This window comes from Podarcis raffonei, chromosome W, assembly GCF_027172205.1.
Source record: "Podarcis raffonei isolate rPodRaf1 chromosome W, rPodRaf1.pri, whole genome shotgun sequence".
NCBI lineage: Eukaryota > Metazoa > Chordata > Lepidosauria > Squamata > Lacertidae > Podarcis > Podarcis raffonei.
The window spans coordinates 31,230,682-31,239,040 of NC_070620.1; positions in this window are offsets into that span (position 1 = coordinate 31,230,682).

An 8,359-nucleotide genomic window follows, 5' to 3' on the forward strand; every position below is an offset into this window, starting at 1 on the left:
ATAATAAAATATCCCATACCAGTCCAGAAGATGGAGTTAAGGCCATACATCCAAAATAACATCCAGATTGCATCATACTGTGAGTTCCTATCCCAGACAACCATTTGTACAGAAAGCAATATTCAGTTTATGCCAACCAAGACATTTTATAACGTGAGGGGAGCCGTCTAGTTTCATTTTGTTACTGTGTGTCTATACTGTTTGGTATAAAGCTATACCAACAGTTACAAAGGAGTCTTTATGCTTCAAATTTTGTGCCAATTTTCCACAAGTGCTATTCCCATATTTTATTGGACCAGTCTGTCGAAGAAGCACTCTCTGAATTCTTCCAGTATACTGTATAATTATCAGCCTGGTATTTGGACTCAGCTGGGTCCTCCTGCCAGAAATTAAGTATTTAATGGTCATTGCACACATTACACAGGGAAGATCTGGATTTGCCAACCAATGTGGGCACCTAACAGGCCACTGAAGCCAATCACTGTTCACTGCTGAGAATTCATGTCCATAGTGGGTCCATTGTGTTCTCTCTACATTTTTAGATGCACATCCAAAATGGTGGTGTGTGAAGGGACCTGGAGGCCATTTCCTTTAAAAGTTTGTGTACATCTTATTTGTGAGTTTCAGTGGAAAGTAAGACATGAATTGGCAGGGGCTAAACCAAGGCATGCCTTCTGACCTTCTCAAAGTCTGGCAAAAGCTTCCCTCTTGTAAAGGGTTTTTAGGGCATGATCCTGCTTGCCTCTCTGCTTGATAGATGTTTCAACATCAAACCAGTGTAACTGCAGCGACTGGCTGACTTATCATTTGATATGGTGGTTATGATTTTATCACTGTGAGCTACCCAGAGTAGCTATTTGGACTGGGGGGGGGGTAGGATATACATTTTAGCCATTGACATTAATTCCCCTAAAAATTAATGCAAGGTGATGTGATGTCAGCACTACTCTACTGTAATTATTTCCTCTATTGCGCCAAAATCTAATTCAATAGCAAAACTGAATATATTTCATATTAAGGCAATACCTTTATTAGACAAATGAAAATGTAAAAAAAATAGTGCGCAAACTTTGCAGTTCCCCAGAACTCTTCATCAGGTTAGATGGCAAAAATGCAAAGTGGGGAGGGAAAGGAAGAGAAAGAAAAGGCTGCTGTTCAAGCACTTTTCTCTCCCCCAGACTTTGATGATGATAATATTACTACTAATATTAATAATATTTCTATACTGTCCTTCACTCAAGGATCACAGGGCAGTTTACAATATAAAAACACAAACATTTATACCAAACAATCACACACAGACACACCACACACAGTTTAAAAGGCCATAGATTGCTTAATCAACCAAAGGCCTGGAAAAAGGGGAATGTTTTCACCTGACACCTAAAGATATTTAACAAAGGTGCCAGGCGAGCCATTTAAGGCTTTATAGGTCAAACTAGCACTTTGAATTGGAAACTAAATGGTAGCCAGTGCAGTCAGCCCAGGGGTGGTGTGAGATGCCAGTCTTTCTTTTCCTTTTCCTTTTTTCTTTCTAGTCTGGTGAAGTATTTTGGGGGACTCAAAAGCTTATACACCATTTTGTGACATTTCTGTTGGCTGCATAATAAAAATATTGGCCCAATATCTTTTGATTTTTGTGCTTAGGTGCCAATACCTTTACATTTCAGAGAGCAATTGTCAGTCTGTATTACTTCTCAAGTGTTGGGTTTGGAATAATTGTCCAAATCTGTTCAATTGTTTTCATTTACCATTTATCCATTTGCCTTGGGGGGAAAGTAGATTATCGCCTAACTATTGCATAAATATGGACAGGCCCAAGGATTCAGCAGTGCAGAGACTGCAGCTGAATGTTTGAATTCTCAGTGTTGTTTTCTTACTCACATCTTCTTTGGAAATTAATTTCTCTTTTAATTTTGCTTCTTTGGACTCCTTTTCTGTTTCCCGCACAAGTTGCTTGATGAAGCCTCCGGGAATGACCGAGAAAAGTGGGGGTGGCGAGGTGGGTGGGGGGCTGCGGTCTTCTTCCCTAATCTGTATACACAAGCAAAAATGGAGTTATTGTACAGCGCTGGCAAAGGCATTCCACAGAACCCTCTGCCACAAGGGCCACAGACCACACTAGCCAATTACACCCATCTGCTGCTTCTCTGTCAGGATTTTGAAAAGGGAAATAAAATCTGCTCTCACTGAAGATTTCCTAAGAGGAGCTACAAGGACAGAAAAGATGCTCAAAGGAAACCAAGCTGTGGCAGCGCAGGGGTGAAATTGGCACATGCAAACCCTGTAAAGCAACTTTGGCAGCAGGTGGGCAATTGGGTTCAAGAGGGAAAAGGATGGTGAAAAGGATACTTTTCCATGCTGCACACATAACGATTTCTTTCCTCCCATGCACACAGGTTGCAAATTTTAAAGCAATGCAAGGACCTGCCAGCCCATTAGACCAGAGGTAATGTGGGATGACTGGGCACATCTCCTTTTTCAAATTGCCTTCAATTCTGGGGAGGCAGGGAGGATTAGAATCAGCCTCCTGGCAAATACAGGAGGAGACTTCTAAGCAGAGAAGCCCGGAAGAAGAAACCAAAAGCAGCAGAATTCTATATGGAAAGCAAAAATCTAAAATTAAATTAAATTGTGCTGGTGATAAGCTATTTAGTATTGGGCGTGGGTTAGCCACAGCAACAGGGAACCAGAAGACATTTGCAGTGCTTTCATTGGGTTTGTAAAGGCCTGGATTTCAAGGAGAGGGCAAAGCTCCTCCCTCATGCCATAGGTTCCAATCTCTCTGCATGCAGAAGGGCTAACAGTGTGGTAGGGGAATGGCACTTTCCTTTTGTTCCCACAGAGCCAGACGTGATGAGATGGCCATGCTGATGTGGTGAGGGTGGCTCAGAGGTTATGGTGCTTCAAAAGATGAGACACAAGGAATGATGCTTTATGGAGATGAGGACACTGGCCTGCCTCAGGACCAGAAACACACATAGTGCAAGGAAGAAAAAGAGAGAGAAAGACTTTTCAGACATCTGCAAACACAACCATTTCATTCACTCTACAGGGTTGTTGTTTTTTCTTGGGTGAGGTGAGAGACTCTGGGTAGAACCTGAATTGTTCAGTTTTTACATCCTACCATGGCCCCAGGTCATAGTACAATGTGTTGTACATAGTACATAGTACTATGTACATTGTACATAGTACAATACAGCACAGAGTAAAATATAAAACCAAACAAAATAATACTATGCAGTCATTATAAAAACAGCATGACCACACTTACTTTTCATTTGCTTTTTCCCGGCATAATTCAGGATTTAAAGCTCACAGTCTGAGCACCCTTTTTGTTTTTTGCTCCAGAGCTTTCCCCACAAAACCCCACTCTTTAAAGCTCAGTCAGAGCAAACCTGAATTGATGTTTGTTCCGATTCAGCTTTAAAGAACAGGTTTTCATGGGGAAAGCTCAGGGCAAAAAGTGTGTGTGTGTGTGTGTGTGTGTGTGTGCGTGTGATCAGGTAGCAGGCCTGGGCAAATAAATATGTTTTTACTGAAAAAATAAAAGACTTTTACATATCTATGTGATGACACAGGGTGCAGCTTGCACCCCAAGAGGGAACGAAAATAAGCCAAGCAGGCAACCCAACCCTTCTTTGTCTTCACTTCACCACTGCAACAAAGTTGATCTCTCTGTTTTCAATGCAAAACCTTTAATCTATACTCATTAGCTTTGACTATTAAGAGAACACATGCACAAGACAAAAACTAGCAGTAGCACTCTCCTCTCTTATTCTTAAGACAGGTAATTTTTTAATGCAGCTCAGCTGAGACATTCATCCCATTACCAAATGAAGAACCTGGATATCATGGAAAGCAGCAGCTGGTGAAGGCTGTGATTTGGAATGGAACCAGGACTATACAGACATTTATTTAGTTAATAAAGTTATACGCCACCTGTCAGGGCAAAACAGCCTCTTGCAAGGCAGCGAACGCCATCCTGAGCTATCCTGTCCCCACCCATTTGCAGACACAATGGAATGTTGATATAAATTCACTGAACACTAGAATACCAAAACTCAATATAAAAACATTGAGAAGGTTATACTGAAAACATTGTAAACCTAGTTTGCATTATACTTGAACATAGGAAATTCTAAGCTCTGAACAGGTAAGATGCATCCCCTTTATTATATCAATGCTATTTTATTATTATAGTGAAGACTCTCTGCCATGATAATGTGTGTCAAACCTTATAATGAAAAAAATGTTTCATTTGCTATAAATACAAATAAATACCGTATTTTTCCATGTATAAGAAAATGTTTTTTTATTATAGAAAAATCTAAAAAATGGGCGCACATCTTATACACGGATAGTGCAGAGGGGGTACGAGCGACTAGTGTTAGCTGCGAGCATGAGTTTGTAAGTGGCAAGTCGTGGCTGCAGCAAGGCCTGCTAGCGATTGACTGCTGCAGCGGCGATTGGGTGGGTGATTGGTGGCTGTATCTTATACACGGGTGCATGTTATAAACAGAAAAATACGGTACCTTGTTTTTGAAAGAAGGACACTGACAGCGCTCTCCTGTCTTACCCATTCCCAGCTTCCAGACCCAAAAGCAAGACAGGCAAATTATGACTATAGGGAGATGGGTAAAGAGTCCCTCTCACTGGGGTTCTAGTCTGGATCAGGGCCCTCACACTGGCAACATGTACTTTTAAAAAACAGATTTTCATGGATGAAAATAAAGCTGCAGATGACTCAGTAATGAACCTTATCAGTTCCTTGGCAGACTCCTTTCATTCTTCTGTCCAACTGAAGATAAATAAGCAATTATACTTCCAATTAAATTAAATTCCAAGTCCTCTTAGCATTATTCAGTTCACGCCATAAATAATAAAGGATGGGGAAGATTCAGCTCTAAGTTTCCATTGTAAACTTTTTGCAAAATAGAGCTTCCCTCCCTTTTTCCATTTTTTTACACACACAAAATTATAAAGGAGATGGGGCAACTCTCATATGAGGAAAGTTTGCAGTGTTTGGGACTTTTTAATTTAGAGAAAAGGCAAGTAAGAGACAACAAGATAGAAGCTTATAAAATTATTGTGGGGATGATTAGGGAGGCAGGAGAGGATATATTATTTAATGATATCCTTCCTAACTTGCGCTAGCAAGTTCCATATTCTAGCAGAGTTCCAAACATCCCCCTTTTTAAATTACGCAGCAATCAGCTTGTTGCTGACTCATCTGAGTCTTACTATTAAAGATTCCTTCCTGGTAAAATCCCTTCTAAAAAGGAATAAACACAAGAACCTGATTAATGCTAATATAAAAGTAGTTTACTCAGATTCATTCAGGTTCACAGACATATCCCTGAAGGCAGAATTAGGTTACATAACAACTAGAACTATTCCATAAAGAAGTTAGTCCCAAGTGACTACGACTAAGCAGTCACTTCTCCAAACACACAGCAACATACAAAATGGAGAAGACAAACTGATCTGAACATGGAGGCCATGGGCTCCTCCATGCTAGTACAATAGACCTCACACTCTTCAAGTCTGTCCCAGCTCAGGAGGAAATAGGAAGTCTTCTCCTGAGTGGGACAAAACATCCCCTAAAATGTCCACTGTAGGAATGTTGTACTTCACTACATTTTTACATCCCACAATTATGCATGAAATGGAGAAAGCAGATAGAGAAAACATTTTCTCCATCTCTCCTAACAGTAGAATTGTTGGACATCCAATGAAGAGTCAGGACTAGGGTTGTAACTTTTTTACTTCCTCCTCCCCCCCAAAAAAACACCCATTTTCCTGTATCATAACGGGATGAACTTTTGCTTAGAAATATTGTAAAAGGGACTAATTCTTCTTAGTTCTGAAAAAAGGTCACCCCGAAATGAAAAGTTGGAATCACCGTATATGTAACGTTGCTACTTGTCAGGTGCTGGTGGTGGTTGCTCGCGAGTAACCAGGCAGGACTCTGACCTGTCTTTTACAGGTTTTATTGGTGCAAACTATTTACAGTGCAGAACCCCAAAGTTCATGTCCGTCTTAGTCACTTGCAGATTCCGGGAGTGGCCCCTTCCGGTTTCCCCCCTAACATAAGAACTTAGACACCCCTCCGTACATTTCACCCCTCTGCACAAGCTGGGCGACGGAAACGGCATGTCTGTTTCCTGGCCAGCCGGGCTAGGTGAGGGCTTGGGCTCTCAGTCGCATCTTCGAGCCCTCCCCTCGCCTGGCTACCCCCTTTCCCCACCGCTGGACGAGGAGCTGCTGCTCAGCAGCGTCGGAGGCTTTCTGTATTCCCCTACCACTCTCCCCTGTTCCGATGACAGTCCCCTGAGACTAATCATAAGTAATAGCACTTTAAAAAACTTTATGGAACTGTTTAGAACTTTTACAGGTGTCTGGGGACTCAGCTATACAGCTGCAAATAAAACTTTTTAAATGTGTTGTGTAGTGCAAAATATAAATGTGACCCTAGATGGCAACAGTGAGCTATCCAAATTCAATGTATTTGAATTTTTTAAAAAAAAGCATTTTCACAGCATTTTTTATATGTGTGTAGCTTCCACCTTGAACTCCTAAAACTGTATTGGAGAATCCTGGAAGCAGGAGCCATCCGTATTGCAGATATTCAGAAGTAATAAGTGCACATCACACAATGAAAGTGATGGGGGAACTTTATGGTGCTTGCAGCATAAACAAAGATTTATTCTAAGCAATAAGAAGTGATGTACAATGTACAAAACATTGTACAGTGGTACCTCAGGTTACATATGCTTCAGGTTACATACACTTCAGGTTACAGACTCCGCTAACCCAGAAATAGTACCTCGGGTTAAGAACTTTGCTTCAGGATGAGAACAGAAATCATGCTCCGGTGGTGCGGCAGCAGGAGGAGGCCCCATTAGCTAAAGTGGTGCTTCAGGTTAAGAACAGTTTCAGGTTAAGAACAGACCTCCGGAACAAATTAAGTACCTAACCTGAGGTACCACTGTACAAATATTAGAAAATTTGCAAGCTCTGTTTTTCCTGTACAGTGCTACCTCTGGATACGAACGGGATCCGTTCTGGAGCCCCGTTTGCATCCTGAAGTAAACGTAAGACGCGACTGCGCATCTGCACGTGCGCAGGTCATGTTTTGCCGCTTCTGCACATGCGCGTGATGTCATTTTGAGTGTCTGTGCATGCGCGAGCAGCAAAACCTGGAAGTAACACACTCTGTTACTTCTGGGTCACCGCGGAGCGCAACCCAAAAATACTTAACTTGAAGCTACTTCAACCCAAGGTATGACTGTATTATAATACATGTATATGCTATGAACGTTACATAATACATTATACAGTTACAGATACAAATATTGATTTATTGATTTTGGGGTGACCTTTTTTTAAAAGATTTGGAAATGACAGTTCATTCCTTTGTTTTTAGGCAAAAGTTCATCTAACTAAGCTGCAGGAACATTTGGTTGTAAAAAAAGATATAGCCCTATTCGGCATAGATAGGATTTCTTCACACGGCACAATGCCGACCTATGTAACTTGTTCCTACAGGAGGCATTGGGCAGTGGTGGCTACCAATTTGGATGGCGGATGGCTTTAAAAGAGAATACACACACACACACACACACACACACACACAGTGGTACCTTGGGTTACATACGCTTCAGGTTACAGACTCCGCTAACCCAGAAATAATGCTTCAGGTTAAGAACTTTGCTTCAGGATAAGAACAGAAATCGTGCTCCGGCAGCGCGGCAGCAGGAGGAGGCCCCATTAGCTAAAGTGGTGCTTCAGGTTAAGAACAGTTTCAGGTTAAGAACGGACCTCCGGAATGAATTAAGTACTTAACCTGAGGTGCCACTGTATGTATGTTTGTGTGCGTGTGTGTGTGTGTGTGTGTGTGTGTATATATATATATATATATATAATTTGCTTTATTAATTTCTACAAAAAAACAAACATACAACAAATAAATAAAAACCCTTTAACACAATACATCTAAATATAATAATTTCCTAATACATATCTTCTATAATGACTTCCCATGACAAATTCATGAAGCATAAGACTATCAACGGAGGCTATAATCCGTTTCTAAAGTTATTTAATAAATAAAGCAGCTCTCCCCAGGGAGGCTTGCTTGGCACCTTTATTACATATTTTTAGGTGCCCGGCAAAAACATTTCTCCTCTCCCAGACCTTTGGCTAATTAAACCATCTATGTGCTTTTAGGGGGAGTGTTATTGTGTTTATGTGTTACTATAGAATCATAGAATTGTAGAGCTGGGAGGGGCTATATTAAGCATGTCTGTGTTTTTATATTGTAAACTGCCCTGTGATTCTCAGATGAAGGGTGGTA